We start from the raw sequence: 18497 nt of genomic DNA, 5'->3' as shown, positions 1-18497 counted from the left end.
TAGCATTTGGAAAAAATGAGGCATTTCCTATGTAGGAAACTATTTAACATGAAACACAGATCTACTCATAACCAAAAGCTAACAGTATATTCACCACAAAATAATTGATATAATTTGCACTACATTGGAGGAAAAGACTAGAAGCCTGAAAAAAGTGTGACTCTAATTATTCTGTCTTGTGTTATACTTTAATCTCAAACTTAAACTTATGTGGGACAGAGGTTTTAACTACCAGATGGTAAATGAATAGATTATCGAATTCACCATTTGCAACAAATACAGTGTTGGTTATAAAAGACAATCACACAATGGGACGCCTGGGTGGCTCCCGGTTGAGCCTCTGCCTTTGGCTCAGCACGTGATCCCTGGATCCAGATTCAAGTCCCACGTTGAGTGTCTTGCAGGTAGCCTGCTTCTCTCTCTGTCTATGTCTCTGCCTCTCTCTCTGTGTGTCTCTCATGAATAAATAAAATCTTTAAAAAAAAAAAAGGACAATCACATTGACATCACAGCTACCAATATACAATTTGGCCAAAGCTATATATGCTTTCAATGAAAGTAAATAATCCATATAGATATTAAGAAAAGGAATTTTCATTTTGACTTTCAGATAACTGATTTAAAAAATCAAATTGTCTAATAAAATTGTTAGCAGAAGAATATTTTTGATAGGACCAAAAACTTACTACATCAAAATTGAAAAAAATTGTATAAGGGGTACTGAACATAGTAAAAAAACAGCATAAATTAACACAAGTCTAGAAAAAAAGCAAAGGATTAAGATACTGAGTATTTTTTTAAGAGTCTCTTTTTTTTTTAGATTTTATTTATTTATTCATGAAACAGAGAGAGAGAGTGATAGAGAGGCGGAGACACAGGCAGAGGGAGAAGGAGGCTCCACGCGGGAGCCTGATGGGGGGGACTCGATCCTGGGTCTCCAGGATCATGCCGGGGGTTGAAGGCGGCATTGAACTGCTGAGCCACCTGGGCTGCCCAAGATACTGAGTATTTTTTAAGGCATCTATTAAGTCAGGAGGAAAAAATAAATAAATGGGTAAAAGAACTAGAAAAGTCACAATAAGTAGTGTGACTTTTTCCACAATAAAAATATGTGGAAAATATCCAACTTACCAGTAATTAGAAAACTAAAAACTGAGTCACCTGGGTGGCTCAGTTGATTAAGCATCAGACTCTGGATTTTGGCCTAAGTCGTGATCTCAGAATCGTGTAATTGAACCCAGCATAGGGCTCTGCATTCAGTGGAGAGTCTGCTTAAGATTCTCTCCCTTTACTCTTGCTCCTCCCACTCCACACTCTACCTAAAATAAATAAATCTTAAAAAGAACCTTAAAAACTAAATCACAAACTAGAAGGAGAAACATAAGATATATTTCATCTTTGATTGAGTTGTCAGATGTCAGACATCAAAAATAAACCATTTAGCAATTTGTACCAAGGCTGAAAATGTATGCCTGAGTAATTAGAGACTGCCCTTCATGTATATGTATATAGGAGCAAAGCTATTGTCAATTACTGTATCATGATCAAAAGACAAGATTTAAATTCATTGAAGTGTATGTATATAAGGATTGGGCTAAAAGATATTTCAGGTTGTAGAAAAAGAGAGCTGTACATTCAGAAAAACAATGATAATGTGAGTTTGTCTGCCATCCAGTCATCACTAATGACATGAAATAATGACTGACAATTCCAACCTCCCACTCCAATGGGAGTGACTCTTAGGCAACATTTCCTGGAGATGTTAATATGTATTAAGAATGGAGATTCCCTGGTAACATTTTATTTATTTATTTAAGATTTATTTATTTATCTGAGAGTTAGAGTGCGTGTGCTCCAGCACAAGGATGGGGGCGGGGCAGAAGGACAAAGGGAGGCTGATGTGGGGCTTTGTTCTCAGGACACTGAGATCAGGGCCTGAACCGAAACCAAGAGTCAAAAGCTTAACAGACTGTGCCACAGAGGTGTCCCCCTAGTAACATTTTGAAATGTTCATTACCACAGATCTCTAACCATGTTTGGTGGATATAAGCTTTACATTGCTCAAAGGTAGAGATTTAGTATTCAGTATTTCACTAACTTATCTAAGCACAATAACTTTTTAAAAAGTACTGTGAAACACTAATGGTGTGCATGGTATGCTTGAGGGCATAATTTTTTAAATGTTGGGTAAAGGTATGTCTCTATATTCAACAGGGATATATAGTAACCTGGAGAAATACCATGCTGACCTATTGCAAGGACATATATATATATATATTTTTAAGATTTTTAAAAAAATTTATTCATTCATGAGAGACACAGAGACACAGGCAGAGGGAGAAACAGGCTCCACCCAGGGAGCCTGATATGGGACTCGATCCCGGGTCTCCAGGACCACGTCCTGGGCCGAAGGCGGCGCTAAACCACTGAGCCACCAGGACTGCCCGTAAAGACATTTTACTAGAGACCTCAAGTTATTATCTTGTGATATATTTAGTTCTCAAACCTAAATTTGTATGGGGCAATGGTGTTAAATGTCAGATGGTGAATGACTAAATAGGATATTGGATTCTCCGTCTGCAATAAATGGACACAGAAGTATTGGTTATAAGTGACATCATAGATAGTTATTTGACACCAGGTAATTGTGTGGTTTTCCACGATCATTCTTATTTGAAAGGTATTGTTTTTTTTTTAATAGGATTGAATATAATTATGGAAAAATACAGTATTTCATCAAAACTTATATGATTTGATGGTGGCACTTTCTTGACAATACCAGAAAATACAGAGGAAGTTATTTTAAATGACTAACTTACGACATTTATATAGCTGAAAGGAACTGAAAGTAGTTATCAATTGTAAACTGCATCCTGATTTAGAAAATATGGGGGGGAGTGAGTTTTCAATCAATATTGAAGAAATCTGTTATCTATAATTCAACTCATTCCTAAAGTTAAATAAAATTTAGAAAAACTAATGAACCTAGATCACAGGTTGGCCAACTTTTTCTTAAAAGGCCAGTAGCCAAGAGCAAATAGTAAATATACTCAGCTTATGGGGCATATGGTCTACAATAGTCTGTAGTTACAACTAGTCAACTCTGCTGTGGAAATGAAAAAGCAGCTTTAGATAATAGGTAAATGAACAAGTATGGCTGTGTTTGAATAAAACTTTACTTGGAAAAACACGTAGTTGGCCCACAACCTGTCATTTGTTGCTTTCTAATCTTGAAAGTACCAGATAAATTATTTTGTCATTCACCAAGATTTACAATTAAACCATAATAGTGGGCAGCCCTGGTGGCTTGGTGGTTTAGTGCTGCTTTCAACCTAGGGCATGATCCTGGGGACCCGGGATTGAGTCCCGCGTTGGGCTCCCTGTGTGGAGCCTGCTTCTCCCTCTGCCTGTGTCTCTAACTCTCTCTCTGTGTCGCTCATGAATAAATAAATAAAATCTTAAAAAAAATAAACCAGAATAGTTAAAAACAAAAACAAAAACAAAACAAAAAACAGAATAATTAAGTCTTGGATATTCTAAATGCTTTTTAGTTTCATATTTCTTCTGGTAGATCCTCAGTTTCAGTTGGTAAATAATGTATTTAGATTTTCTATGCTTAATTTCACATGGAAAACCCATTTCACTTTTGATTTTTAGGACCTATTCTATAGAGATTTGTTATAATCATGTAATCCATATGGCAATAAGCTAGAAAGACTGTTAGAAATAATTCCTTCCCTCTTACCTGAGTATGTACCATAGTACTGCTTTTAAAACAAAGAGGTTGGGGATCCCTGGGTGGTTCAGCGGTTTGGCGCCTACCTTTGGCCCAGGGTGTGATCCTGGAGTCCGGGGATCGAGTCCGGCGTCGGGCTCCCGGCATGGAGCCTGCTTCTCCCTCTGCCTGTGTCTCTGCCTCTCTCTCTCTCTCTGTGTGTGTGTGTGTGTCTATCATAAATAAATAAATCTTAAAAAAAAACCAAAGAGGTTATTATCCTTTCATTTTTTAAAAATTTAATTTAAATAGTGTCTGATATCATCTAAAGTTGATTTTCATAAATTACATTTTTTCCTAGGAACATAATATATTCTCTCTAGAGTTCCAATATGCTGGAATAAACTGAATAAACTTATAATTCAAATTTTTTCTTCTGTATTTATGATTATATCCCCTTTCTTATTAATGATAGTATAATATAATCATTCTTATTTTTATCTTGACCAGATTTACCAAAGCTTATTTGATGTTAGTATACTTCTAACAGAAAAAAATTAAAGTTAAAAAACATTGTTTCAAGATTGCAGTTTCACCTCTAAATCACTAAACTCTACTTTTAGATGTATTCATTGCTTTTCCCAGAAAAAAACTCAAAGCTGTTAGAATACTATTTTGATTAATAACCAATGAGCTCTAGTAACTTTGGCTTTATTCATTGCTTTCTTATATTGACTTAGAATTTATGTTCTTTTATATCTAGCTTTGTAGAACTCTCATTCATTATTTTATCAATTTTATTAATGTCTACTAAGTGATAATAGATACAATATGGAGATAAAGCTGAGAACAGAAAAGTTCTAGTTTTCATTTTTAGTTTTCTGTATGTACTAATGAGTATTAAGTTTTCCATGAGTATAACACTGATAACATCCCTGGGATGCCTGGGTGGCTCAGCAGTTGAGCGTCTTCCTTTGGCTCAGGGCGTGATCCTGGAGTTCACTGGATCTGAGTTCCAGATCGGGCTCCCTGCATGGAGCCTGCTTGTCCCTCTGCCTATGTCTCTGCCTCTCTCTTTGTGTCTCATGAATAAATAAATAAAATCTTTTGAAAAACTCCAAAGTGATGAAAAAATGGTAGGGATATTGTTTATTTTTTTTTAATTTTTATTTATTTATGATAGTCACACACACACACACACACACAGAGAGAGAGAGAGAGAGAGAGAGAGAGAGGAATAGAGAGAGAGGCAGAGACATAGGCAGAGGGAGAAGCAGGCTCCATGCACCGGGAGCCCGATGTGGGATTCGATCCCAGGTCTCCAGGATCGCGCCCTGGGCCAAAGGCAGGCGCTAAACCGCTGCGCCACCCAGGGATCCCCGGGATATTGTTTAAAATGGTGGGCAAATTGTTTTGTATAGAACCAAATAGTAAATATTTTAGTCTTTGTGGGCCATACAGACTCTGTTGCAACTATCCAGCTCTGCCAGAGAAGTACGAAGGCATCCATAGAAGGTATGTAAATGAATGTGTCAGTCTTCTGATAGAACTCATGTTTTGTTTTTTTATTTTTAATTTTTAAATTTTTATTTATTTATGATAGTCACACACACAGAGAGAGAGAGAGAGAGAGAGAGGCAGAGACACAGGCAGAGGGAGAAGCAGGCTCAATGCACCAGGAGCCCGAGGTGGAATTCAATCCCGGGTCTCCAGGATCGCGCCCTGAGCCAAAGGCAGGCCTCAAACCGCTGCGCCACCCAGGGATCCCAAAACTCATGTTTTAAATCCTCAAGACTTTCATATTCTGCTGGATTTTGCCCAGAAAAAAATTACTTAAAACTCAAAAAGGTGGAAGTAATTACATAAGAAATAAAGCTTTTCAAAAAAAAGAGAAAGAAATAAAGCTTTTCTAAACTCATTATACCCATATTGACTTGACCTCTTTAAGTTCACTAATAATAATACAAAATATATTATTAAAGATAGTATCTAAAAAATAGTACCTAATACTGAACTGACACTATGTCTAAGGTAGCTTTCTTAATTTTCTACAATCCAAAAACAGCACTATAATGCAAGTACTATTCTCACCATTTATAAATGACTCCCACAGGGATAAATATCTTGCCCAATGTCATACAGGCTGTAAAGAATCAAATGGCAATGACTATGGTTTTTGCATATTTGTTAGAATAATGGGTTTTCTGTGGTATGAATTTCTTCAAATTTAACAATAATTGACTAAGGCTGGAGAGCTTTTACAAATAAAGTATATTAAAAAAAAAGAGCATTTCTACATCCTCTGAATTTTCCTCCACTATGAATATTCTAACAATCCATAAATAGAGAAATGCTAACAAAGGCTTCCCTGTGTTATATAAAGATACATTATAAATTTCTTAATATGAACATTTGGATCATAATGATAAAATTCCAAACATTATTTACATTTTGAGGGGTTCTTATCAGTATAAATTATTTAATGCCTTTTAAGAACTGAACCATATCTAAAAGCATTCCCATATTCCTTTCATTCACCCTGTTTTTCAGTGTTATATATCCATTGATGTACTACTATACATTCTCTACTGCATATATACACCTTTCCACAGTCCTTATATTCATAAGGCTTCTCTCTAATATGAATTCTCTGATGTACTTTAAGACTTGAACTAAGCCTAAAGGACTTCCCACATGTGTTACATCCAAAAGGTTTCTGACCACTGGGAATACTGGTGTCAAGTAAAGTTGACCATACACACTTCCTTACATTCATAGGGTTTTTCACCAGTATGAAATATATGATGTACAATTAGTTGATGGCCACTACTAAAAGCCTTTCCACACTCTTTACATTCATGGGGTTTCTCACCAGTATGAATTCTAGGATGCACTCTAAGGCTTTCTTTTTTTTAATTTATTTTTATTTTTTGTTTTTTTTCACTCTAAGGCTTTCAATATGACTAAAGGCCTTCCAACATTCCTTACATTCATATGGTTTCTCACCTGTATGAATCCTCTCATGCCTAACAAGGTTTGAAGTGCGACTAAAGGCCTTCCCACATTCTTTACATTCATAGGGTTTCTCACCAGTATGAATTCTCTCATGTTGAGTAAGTGCTGAAGCATGACAAAAGACCTTCCCACATTCATTACATTCATAGGGTTTTAGGCCAATATGTAATCTCTGATGTGGAATGAGTTGATAATCATGACTAAATATCATCCCACATTCCTTACATTCATAGGGCTTTTCCCCACTATGAATTCTCTCACGTTGAACAAGATTTGAGGCACGACTAAAGGCCTTCCCACATTCCTTACACTTGTAGGGTTTCTCCCCAGTATGAATTCTATGATGTACTCTAAAATCTATACCATGACTAAAGGCCATCCTGCACCATGACATTCATATGGTTTTTCACCAGAATGAATTGTCATGTTGCACAAGATGAGAGGCTTGACTAAAGGCCTTTCCACATTCCTTACATTCATAGAGTTTCTCACCAGTATGAATTCTATGATGTATTCTAAGTCTTCCACCCTGACTAAAGGCCTTCCCACATTCATTACATACAAAGGATTTCTCACCAGTATGAACTCTCCTATGTTGAGTAAGATGTGAAGCGCAACTAAAAGCCTTCCCACATTCTTCACATTCATAGGGTTTCTCACCAGTATGAATTCTCTGATGAGCTCTAAGGTCTATCCTATGACTAAATGTCATTCCGCATTACTCACATTCATAAGGTTTCTCACCAGTATGAATTCTCTGATGTACTGTAAGGTCTGTATGCCAACTAAAGGCCTTCCCACATTTGTCACATTCATAGTTTCTCTCTTGTATGAATTTTCTGATGCAGAGTAAAAGATGAAAATTTTTTACAAATGTGCAATTTGTCACAGCTGATTATTTCATTTCTTGACTCCAAATCTAAGAGAAAGGAGAAAAACATTTTGTTTTCCTGGACAAAATAAGTGGATGTTTTACAGTAAATTTGTTTAAAAATTGAAAACATTAAAAAAATTAAAAACTTTACCCACTAGAGATATTTTAGAGAACTCTAAAATTAGCTCTACAGTTTTCAATAGTTATTGACATGTCTCCATAATTCATTTATTACATGTTACTATAATTTAATGCACTCTCTCTAGTATCAGTTTCCATATAAAATATATTAAAAGCAACTAATTATACCAGATCTCTGCAAGTATATTTTCCCTTTAAAATATAAATATTGTGTCATTCCCTCCAGTGCATAGCCATGTGTGCATTTCTTTGTTCTCATTTTAAGTAAAATGAGAGTTCTTGCTTGCTTATCTTCGCTGAGCTTTTTCTTTTTCTTTTTAAGATTTTATTTATTGATTGATAGAGACAGAGAGAGAAAGAGAGGGAGAAAGAGAGAGAGAGAGAGAGGGAGGGAGGGAGGCATAGAGACACAGGCAGAGTGAGAGGCAGGCTCCATGCCTGATGTGGGAATTGATCCCGGGTCTCCAGGATCATGCCCTGGACTGAAGGCAGCCACCCGGGCTGCCCCACTGAGCTTTTTCTTATTAAGTACTCATTCCGCAAATGTTCCATCTGTCTTATTCCTTTGTATCTTTTCTCAGGTCCTCTCTCTTTCCCTTTTAAGCAAGAGTGACCACTGTGTTAACTCCAAGTCTGTCAATGAATTTTCAGACTTTACTGAAAGTCTTATGGAATTCTGAGCATTTGGATACTTTGAAGAAAAGTGAAACTGAACTATACAGTAAAGGAATCTGGAAAAAGGGTTTCAGAAAATATGTGAAAAAGAATGAACTGATGTAGCCTGCAGAATAATAACCAATATGAAAGACTATCTTGATGAAATTTATATGTGCTGAACCAATGGGAAGAGATTTGGGGGGCAAGAAATACCATCTTGTGAGTAGAATATGGTATGTGCTAAACTCCAAGATAATACATTTTCTCTCCAAAAATAAGTAACAATAGGAATTACTAACAATATCAGAAAACCAAAACATGTTTAATGTGAAAATGGAAATATCCTCTCCAGAATAAATACTAGGTAAGTATGGAAAAAAAAAAAAAACAACACACAAAAAAACGGAAAGTCTATAAGAGGAAAAAAAAGCAAATACCTGAATTTGGGGCATTCATTTGAGTATTCAGAGAATTCAAAGACTTAAGTAATTATAACCATTAAAATGGAAGAAATAAATGAGTCAAGGAACCAATTCCAAAACTTAAAAAACAACTGAAGTAAAGAAAAGCAGAAAAAACAAATTTAGATAAAAGTACAATGTAATGAGTCAGAAAAGTGTAGTATTAACAAACTAAGGAGCTGGTGCTTTAAAAGTCAAGAAGTCAACGTTAGCCAAACCAACCAAAAAAGAGTAAAAACTAAAAATAATAAAGAAATGATTAAAGGGGGAAATGCAAAACTAAAATGAATTTTATTAGTATTATGAATACTTTGAATACATCATTAATACTTCTGAAGTTAATGGAAAAGATAATTTTCTAGAAAAATTCATCAAAAATCACCAAGAAGAGAAAGTTTAAATAGGCCAATTGCAATAGAAGAAATAGAAAATGTTGTCAAAAAATAGTTGTATTGAGTAATCTTTAACTCCTAAATTGTCATTTCTTTTTTTTTTTTTCCGATGCAAACACACGAGGGTTTATTTACAAGCCCTAAATTGTCATTTCTAAATATCAATGTCATTTATATGGATCCAGCATGGTTAGATAAAGAAACAATTTTGAATAGGGCAAAAAAGGTAAGCCTAGATATCTTAGACCAAAAAGAAATGAAAATGTCAAAGAATTACAAAAACGTGACTGGCAAACACTATGAAAATAGTAGTATAAAAATGACTGTGATAAATATAAACAATAAAAAGCAATGAGGCCACAATGATACAAGAGAAAAGAAATGAAAAATAATTTCACCATTAAATAACTCCTTAATTGAAGAAGTTCTAGTTCCATTATTGTGCTGTAAATCCCTTATAGTCAACTTCCTCTTTTACTGATATCAACTAAAAATGCTTGACAAAATAAAAAAACCCAAACACTTGAGGTCAGTAATTAAGAGTAGACAAAAGAGGACTGTGAAGGGGGGCCTGGCTGGCTCATTAGATAAAGCATATGACTCTGAACCTCAAGGTTGTGAGTTCAAGTCCCATGTTGGGTGTGGAGCCTACTTTAAAAAAAATAAGTTAAAACAGAGGCCTGTGGAGAGGAGTGAAAACCTTAAAAAGTAAACTACACTAGGGTGAGTTTCCTGTTTTCTCTATCACTCACAACCTTGCCACAAGGGAGGGTCCCAGTAATATTGGGGCAAAAAAATGGCTGTAAAAGCCCTGACGTATTTCTTGCTGCAAGAATCATGGCAAGAAACACTACCAAATTGGAAAGTAACGGAAGAACTCTTGAGGGGAAACATTCTGAAAAAGAGATTCCCTAATTTTGCATACAAACCAGTACAAAGTTTAGCCTAAACCCGAATCACGCATACATGAGAAGGACACAAAGCAGTGTAAGCAAAGCCTTAGAGAACTAAACTGGGAATTAAACTGCTGCCCACAAACAGCAGGACAGAATGCACAGTCTAAGTTTTATTGCTTTGATTACTACTAAAATATAATAACAATACTCTACTTTCAATAATGGATAGAAAAAACACAGAAGATCAATAAGGAAACAGAGGGCTTGAGCAACACTCTAAACAAACTAGACCTAGGAGACATACATGTTGTGTATTCCACACACAACAGCAGGATACTTCTCAAATACACATGGAACATCTTCCAAGATAGACCATGTTTGACCCAAATCAACTATTAATAAAATTTAAAAGATTGAAATGAGAGTGTCTTTTCTGATCACAAAGGAACAAAACTAGAAGGAAACTAGAAAATACGCAAACATATGGGAATTAACACACACTTAAGTAGCCAATGGGACAACAAAGAAATTAAAAGGGAAATTAGAAAATATCTTGATAAGTGAAAACAAAAAACAGAACATATCAAACTTATGATGCAACAAAACCAGTGTTTTCAGTTTTTCATCACTGAGTATGAGGTTAGCTATAGACTAACATATATGGCCTTTATTATGGTGAGGCAGTTTCTTTCTACTCCTGGTTTTTTGAGTATTTTGTTATGAAAACTATTACATTGTGTTTCTACACTGAGATAATCATGTGTTTTTTCCCCCCTTCATTCGGCTAATGTGTATTGCATTGCTTGATTTTTATATATTGCATCACCGTTGCATTCCAGAAACGAATCCCATTTTGTCATGGTGTACAATCCTTTCCGTGTGCTGTTGAATTCAGTTTCCTACTATTTTTTTGAGAATTTCTGCCTCAATATGCATCAGGAACATTGAGCTGTGGTTTTCTCTTTCACTGGATTTGTCTGGCTGTGGTATCAGGGTAATGATGGCCTCACAGAGTAAGTTTGGGAGTGTTCCTTTCTCTTGAAAGTTTTGGAAGAATGTGAGGCGAACTGGTGTTGTTTAACAGGATATTTTTTTCTTTCTAAGTTTCTAAATTCCACTTAATTGGGGCACCTGGGTGGCTCAGTGGTTGAGAGTCTGCCTTTGGCTCAGGTTGTGATCCTGGGGTCCTGGGATTGAGTCCTGCATCAGGCTCCCTATGAGGAGCCTGCTTCTCCCTCTGCCTATGTCTCTGCCTCTCTCTGTATCTCTCATGAATAAATAAATAAAATCTTTTAAAAATAAATTCCACTTACTTAACATACAGTAATATTAGTTTCAGTGTAGAATTTAGTGATTCAACGTGTATATACAACACCCAGGGCTCATCACAAGTGCCCTCCTTAATACCTACCACCTATTTAACCCATCCACCCCCAACCACCTCCCCACTGGTAACCGTCAGTTTGTCCTCTATAGTTAAGAGTCTATTTTTTGGTTTTCCTTCTTTTCCTCCCTATGTTCCTTTGTTTTGTATCTTAAATTCCATATATGATTAAATCATATGGTATGTCTTTCTCTGATGTATTTCACTTAGCATAATACTCTCTAGCTCTACCCACATCACTGCAAATGGCAAGACTTCATTCTTTTTATGGTTGAGTAATATTCCATTTATATATATTTATCTCTATAGATATATATCTCACATCTTTATCCATTCATTAGTTGATGGACATTTGAGCCCTTTCCATATTTTGGCTATTGCTGATAATGCTACTATAAACATTGGGATGCATGTATCCCTTTGAATTAGTATGTTTGTATCCTTTAGGTAAATACCTAGTAGTGCAATTGTTAGATCACAGGGTAGTTCTATTTTTAACTTTTGAGGAACCTCCATACTGTTTTCCACAGTGGCTGCACCAGTTTGCATTCCCATCAACAGTGTGAGAGGGTTCTCCTTTCTTCACATCATTGCCAACACCTCCTGTTTCCTGTGTTAATTTTAGCCAACTGACAGGTGTGAGGGGATATCTCATTACAGTTTTTATTTCCCCAATGATGAGTGATGTTGAACATGTCTGTTTGTTTTTAATTACGGATTCAATCTCTGTACTGGTATAAATCTGTTTAGATTTTCTATTAGGTCAGGATTTCATTAGGTTACCCCATTTGTTGGCATACAATTGTTTATAGTTCTTTCATTTCTGATTTTAGTTAAGTCAGTCTTCTCTCCTTTTTCTTAGTCAATCTAGCTAACGTTTTCTCACTTTGATCTTTCTGAAGAACCAACTCTTGGTTTCACTGATTTTTTTCCTATTGTTTTTATATTCTCTACTATGTTTATCTCTTGTTTATCTCTGCTCTATTCTTTATTATTTTCTACCTTCTGCTATCTTTGGGGTTTGTTCATTCTTTTTTACGTAGTTCCTTGAGGTATAAAGTTAGGTTGTTGATTTGAGAATTTTCTTCCTAACAGCATTTATGGCCATAAGCTTCCTCCTTGGCACTGCTTTCAATGCATCCCATAACCTTTGGTATATAGTAAATTCTCAAATTGGAAAATATGAGTCCTACTTTTTTCAAGATTTTTTGACTATTGGGATGCCTGGGTGGCTCAGCAGTTGGGCATCTGCCTTTGGCTCAGGGCGTGATCCTGGAGTCCTGAGATCGAGTCCCACATTGGGCTCCCTGCATGGAGCCTGCTTCTCACTCTGCCTATGTCTCTGCGCACCCCCCCCTCTCTGTGTGTGTGTCTCTCATGAATAAATAAATAAAATCTTTATAAAAAAATAAAATTAGTTAATTAAAAGCAATTAGTCATAATAAATGCACAAACCTAGACTGGATACCATTTTGAAAATAAGTAGTTAAAAGACATTTTGGGGAAAATCACAAGAATTTGAATATGGGTTGACATTAGAAGAGGTAATTATTATCAATTTTGTTATATGTGATTATATGACATTCTGGGTAAGTAGGAAATAGTCTTTTTTTAGGAGATGTATTATAATGATGTTTATAACACTGTCAAGTTATACTACAAAAGGTATAGGAAATAGAAAGTTAACATGACAATACATTAATATTTCATGGATGTTATAACCTTTGTATATGTATAAATTTTTCATACTAAAAATATAGGAAAATCCCAAAATGGATATCCTTTTGTTAACTTCACATCAATTTTGAATTGTGAACAAGGAATGTAAATTACTGAGTAAACAGTTTTTATACTTTCTAAACCTATAAAACTAAATTTCATGAAAGGATTAAATGTTTGACTCGCCTAAGGAGATCTGAATGAAGATGCCATCATTTTTTTTAATATGCAGAGTTTGTCCAGAAAGAATTCAAATTCAAAAAGGGATAAGTAGTTACATGAAACATTTCTTAATTTATTAAATCCATAATCTTTTAAGGATTTTACTTATTTATTTGAGACAGTGAGACAGAGATAGTGACAAGAGATAGGGAGAGAGAGTATGAGTGGGAAGGAGAGGGAGAAATAGGCTTCCCACTGAGGATCCCAATGCAGGGCTGGATCCCAGGACCCTGGGATTATGACTTGACCTGAAGACAGACACTTAACTGACTGAGCTACCCAAGCACCCCAAATTCATAATCTTTACCTAAGGAAAAACCTTAATCCAGTCTTCCTCCCAGGTGGGGGAAAATGCAATTCTTCCCTTCTGTGTCTCCTTTACATCTTACATGAACACTCATCTACTGATCGCTAAATATGTGTGTGAGCTTTCCTCCACAAGTAGTTCTGAGACACCAGCTAGTGTCCCACGATTTAACTCAATTCAAACACCATTTACCTGGAGATAATGTGAGATTCCACATTAAGAACTCAGTCCCACAAGACTGCTAACACCCTACTTCAGATGTCAATTGCAAGTAGTGAACTCCAAGAATACCAACTTCCAACCAATTTGCTACAAATTGGAGGTTCTCACTATCCCCTCCTCAGTTTCCATTACTTTGCTCAAGCAGCTCACAGGAACTCAGGGAAATACATTTATCAGTTTATTAAAGGATATGATGATAAAGGATACAAATGAACAGCCGGATGAAAGAATACATAGGGAGAGGTCTGGGAGGGTCCTAAGCACAGGATCTTTTGTCCCTGTGGAGTTGGTGTGTTCCACTCTCCCACTACACAGGTTTGCCAACCTGGAAGCTCTCTGAATCCCCTGCTATTGGGATTTGTTCTTAAACATTTCATTTATTTATTCATGAGAGACACACACAGAGAGGCAGAGACATAGGCAGGGGAGAAGCAGACTTCCTTTAGGAAGCCTGATGTGGAACTCAATCCCAGGACCCTGAGATCATGACCTGAGCCAAAGACATGCTCAACCACTGAGTCACCCAGGTTCCTGCTATTCACACAATAAAAGTGAAAATACATCAGGCAGCCCCGTTGGCTCAGCGGTTTAGCGCCGCCTGCTGCCCGGGGTGTGATCCTGGAGACCCTGGATCGAGTCCCACGTCGGGCTCCCCGCGTGGGGCCTGCTTCTCCCTCTGCCTGTGTCTCTGCCTCTCTCTCTCCTCTCTGTATTCTCATGAATAAATAAATAAAATCTTTAAAAAAATAAAATAAAAGTGAAAATATATCAAATTAAAAAGCTTCTGCACAGCAAAGGAAACAATAAAATGAAAAAGTAACCCAGAATGGGGGAAAATATTTGCAAAGCATATATCTAATAAGGGGTTAATCTCAAAATATGTAAGAAACTAATACAAATCAATAGCAAAAAGAAGAAAAAGTTGATCTAAAAATATACAAAGGACTTGAAGATATTTTTCCAAAAAAGATTTATAAATGGCTGAAGTGAAAAGGTGCTCAAGGGATCCCTGGGTGGCGCAGCGGTTGGTGCCTGCCTTTGGCCCAGGGCGCGATCCTGGAGACCCGGGATCGAATCCCACATCGGGCTCCCGGTGCATAGAGCCTGCTTCTCCCTCTGCCTGTGTCTCTGCCTCTCTCTCTCTCTCTCTTTGACTATCATAAATAAATAAAAATTAAAAAAAAAGAAAAGGTGCTCAACATCACTAATCAAGGAAATGCAAATCAAAAATACACTGTCAGGTCACACCTCTTAGAATGAGTATTATCATAAAGACAAGAGGTGTTGGCTAGCATGTGGAGAGAAGGAAAACACGCACTATTGATGAGAATGTAAATTGACACAGCCATTATTAAAAACAATATGGAAGTTCCTCAATACATTAAAAATAGAATTACCATATGACCCAACAATCCTACTTCTGGTTATATATCCACAAGAATCAAAACCACTATCTTAAAAGACAGCCGTACCCCCATGTTCAGCATTATTCACAATTGCCGAGACATGGGAACAACCTAAATGTCTCTCAACTGCTGACTGGGTAAACAAACTGTGTTGTATATATACAATGGACTATTCAGCCTTTAAATGGAAATCCTGCCATTTGCAACAACATGGAAAAATTTTGAGGGCATTATGCTAAATGTAGTCACAGATGGAACACTTGGGTGGGTCAGTCAGTTAAGCTTCTGCCTTCAGCTCAGGTCATGATTTCAGGGTCCTAAGATTGAGCCCTTAGTTGGGCCCACTGTTCCAAGGGGAGCCTGCTTCTCCCGTTCCCTCTGCCTGCTGCTCCCCCTGCTTGTGCTGTCAAATAAATAAATAAATAAATAAATAAATAAATAAATAAATAAAACCTTTAAAAAAAATGAGTAAAAGGTACATCCATACTATGGAATAATGCTCAGCAACAAAATGAAATAAAATAAAAATTGATAAATTAGACTTTATCCAAATTAAAAACTTTGTTCAAAATATACCAATAAAAAATGAGTCACAGACCAAGAGAGAATAGCAGCAAAACATATCCAACAGAGACCGATATGTACTGTAACTTAACACTAATGATAACCCAATTAAAAATGGGTAGGGGTGCCTAGGTCTCTCAGTTGGTCAAGGGTCTGCCTTCAGCTCAGGTCATGATCTTGGGTCCTGGGATTGAGCCCCATGTCCAGCTCCCTGCTTGTGGGGAGTCTGCTTCTCCTGCTGCCCTTCCTCCTGCTCATTCTCTCTCTCTCTCTCTCTCCCCCCTCCCCCCACAAATAAATAAAATCTTTAAAAAAATGAGTAAAGAGTACATCCATACTATGGAATAATGCTCAGAATGAACAAAATACCATAGGCTGGTATAACAGAGATTTGTTTTCCCATAGTTCTGGAGGCTGAAAGTCTGATATTAGCATTTGCGGGCTCTGATGAAGGCTCTCTTCCTAGCTTGCAGATATTCCCTTCTCACGTTGTCCTCACATGGCAGAGAAGGAGAGGGAGTGAGACAGAGACAGACCTCTTAGAAGGCCACCAGTCCTATAAGGCTAAGAGCCTTATGACTTCTTTTAACCTTTTTATCTTCTAAAAGCACCATTCCCAAATATAGTCACATTGGGTGGTCAGAGCTTCAGTGTCTAATTTTGGAGGGACACACAGTTCAATCCATAGCAATATCTATCTATATAGGATCCAGTTTCTTTCTGGCTTCTATTTTGATTAGTTTTTGTCTTTTGTTGCTAAAAATGTATTCATCCATTGAATGCCCAATCTGAACCATGCACTGCTGGACACCAGTAGAACAATTGTGAACAAGAGCGCTAGTTTCCAGCAGCCATGTTTACATTTTAATAGAAGGACATGAAGTAAATAAGTAAATGAATAAATAATGTTAGGTGGTGACAAGTATTATTAAGAAAAGTGAGAAGAGGGACACCTGGATGGCTCGGTGGTTGAGTGTCTGCCTTCCGCTCAGGGCGTGACCCCTGAGTCAAGGGATCGTGTCCCAAATCAGGCTCCCTGCATGGAGCCTGTTTCTGTCTGCCTCTCTGTGTCTCTCTTGAATCAATAAATAAAATCTTAAAAAAAAAAAAAAGTGAGAAGACCAAGGGACTAGAAGTTGACAGGTGTAGACACATTTGTTTTAGGGTGCTCCGGGCTTTTTGAAGAGGGGATATTGAGTGGAGACCTGAAAAAACAGCTATAGGAATATCTATAGGATAATCTAGTTACAAGAGTATATAAAGCAAGAGCAATCCTGATAGAACAGCAAATGCAAAAGCCTTGGTTTGGGAGATGGAAGTTTTGTGTGTTTGAGGAACAGCAAGAAGGCCAGGATGATTAGGATTATTATTCCAAGGTAGGGCATGGGACTTTCAAATGTGAAAGCCCCCAGAAATTTCTGAGCAGGGGCATTACATTTAAGCTGATTTATCTTCTAATTATCACTCTCTGGAGAACAGATTGAATACGGACAAGATGGGAAATGGGAAGACCATTCAGGAGGCTATTTCATCTGTCCCAGTTGGAGATGATAGTGGCGGGAGATAGAGTAAAATCCATGGTAGACTTACCCACATGTACTCCCCACAGGGAGCCCGATGTGGGACTCAATCCCAGGACCCCGGGATCATGCCCTGAGCCAAAGGCAGATGCTCAACCACTGAGCCACCCAGATATCCGATAAATAAAATCTTTTTTAAAAATAAGTAACAGAAAAACAAATATTGTATGATTTCTTTTTTATCTGGAATCTAAAAAAGCCACACTCATTGAAACAGAGAATATAATGGTTAGGTGGTTGCCAGAGGCTGGTGGGAACAGGGACATGATGGTCAAAAGATACAAACTTTCAGTTATAAGCTAAATAAGTTCTAGCAATCTAAGATCTAACATACACATAGTGACTATAGTTAATAATTCTGTATCTTGGAATTTGCTGAGATCTTAGAATGTATTCAACACACACACGAAGAAAATGGTAACTAAAGGACAATATATATATGTTATTTTATTGTGGTTATCATTTCACAGTCTATACCAAAATCATCATGTACATCTTTATTTTTTAAATTATTTGAGGCATAATATACATAAAAATGAACAAATCACAATTATATAAATAAATGTATACACTCACCCAGATCAATAAATAGAAAAATACCTACATGGCTTGTATCCTCTTGTCACTAATCCCTATCCCACGGGGGTAGTCAGTATTCCAACCTCTGCCAATACAGATTAGTATGGCCTGTTTGTAAGGTTTTAACAATTATAAAGCATTTTCTTTTATGTCTGGCTTTTTTCCTCTCAATGTTATGTTTGTCAGGTTCCAACACGTTTCTGTGTCTAGCAATGCAACTTTTTCATTGCTGTATAGTCTCCAATCACATGAATGTACCACTTCTTATGTATCCGTTATACTGCTAGGAACTTCCTTGCTCATGTTAGGGTGAACACATGTATACATTTCTGCTTGGCAAGTAAATAGAAATGGAACTTCTGT

This window comes from Vulpes vulpes, chromosome 1 (assembly GCF_048418805.1).
Source record: "Vulpes vulpes isolate BD-2025 chromosome 1, VulVul3, whole genome shotgun sequence".
In the NCBI taxonomy this organism is placed as follows: Eukaryota; Metazoa; Chordata; class Mammalia; order Carnivora; family Canidae; genus Vulpes; species Vulpes vulpes.
Note: the sequence above shows the minus strand (reverse complement) of the source record.